General features: G+C 38.7%; 1 protein-coding gene across 1 annotated transcript in view; it reads right to left on the bottom strand.

The window, feature by feature from the left end:
• Positions 1–667: 667 nt before the first annotated feature.
• atf6b (activating transcription factor 6 beta) overlaps positions 668–1,283 on the bottom strand; it is a 13,442-nt gene continuing 12,826 nt past the window's right edge. Inside the window, exon 17 of the mRNA XM_073463075.1 lies at positions 668–1,283. This exon is cut by the window's right edge and continues 1,467 nt beyond it. The gene's annotated coding sequence lies outside the window, so the exon portion shown is untranslated.

The raw sequence follows: 1,283 nt of genomic DNA, 5'->3' as shown, positions 1-1,283 counted from the left end.
TTGGATCCTACATTTCCCATAATGCAACTCAACATCTCCTTTTGTTAAACCCGGCCTGATAGACGACCCCTGCTCCTGCAGAATAACCAGGACGACGTCACTGAAGAAGCCACTTTTAGAACCGATGAGATTCGACACGAGCGACGAAAACAAAGACAAGAAGGAAAACGAGTTTTTGTGCGAAACAGAAAATCTGAAGCATTTTTTGGTCAGGAAGTGTTCAGAGTCGAGACATTATTTTACAAACGTGGTCGTGTTGTGTCCGTCAGCTCAGGCTCGGCTTTCGTGTTTCAGTTTCTTCTGATCAGAGTTCAGATACACGAGGAACTGAAACGTCCTCCTGAGTATTTTCTGTACAATAAAAGAAATCTGCGTATATATTTCCATAAATATATCGAATATCACGAGTTCACATGAAGCTGAAGCTGGTTGGTCCACTGAACTGAACACAAGAAGAAACAAGAATAAAAATATTTAAAAAACTCAACATCAGTCTGATTTGTTCTCAGTGTGAAGCCTCATGATTCCAGAAACTTATTCTTTTTTTTATTCTTTTACTTTTTGTTGTCAAAAGGCAAAGAAATAAAAAATTATAAAAAAGTGACAAAAACAAACAAAATATCTACAGAGTGAACATTGATATTTACAACTATTAAATAATCCCCCATTCAAAACAAGAACATGAATTTATTAAAAAAAACAAACAGGAATAAATCTGACGGATGCGACAGGAAGTCAGATCTCAGAGCTCGTCTGAAGTGGTTTTACGTGCTGGTAACTGAAGGATGAAGTTATATTTTGACATTAAATGTTTGCAGAATCAGATATCAGCGCTTCTGGTTTGTGACACACCTGTTACTGTACAGACTTCTGCCACTGGATCGCTTTGATACTGAAGAAAACTGAAAATGTGAAGATTCTCAGGCAAGTTCTGCACCTTTAAGAAGCAAGAAGCATCTATGTTTCTCTGATTTCTAAGCAGATTTAAGGACGTGTATTCTTGACGGACATCAGATATAACGACGTGTTGTGTTTCTTCAACTCGTCCTCCAAAAGCAGCAGATATAACTTTAGGATCCGACTTCCTGCAGCAGCCTTCAGTTCTGATATCGACATGTTTTCTGTTATTTTCTCTCTTTACACGTCGTCTATTTACCACAAACACAAATATACAAACACAAACTCCACAGAAACCACGACGAGAAGAGAGAAGGAGAACCAGCCGGAGCTGCACGGTTACAAACGGCGACGTCAGCTTCTGTTATTAAAGGGGAATTCTGGTG

Source organism: Pagrus major, chromosome 3 (genome assembly GCF_040436345.1).
Source record: "Pagrus major chromosome 3, Pma_NU_1.0".
Taxonomy (NCBI): Eukaryota; Metazoa; Chordata; class Actinopteri; order Spariformes; family Sparidae; genus Pagrus; species Pagrus major.
The sequence above is the reverse complement of the archived record's forward strand: the minus strand, read 5'-3'. Positions and strand labels throughout refer to the sequence as shown.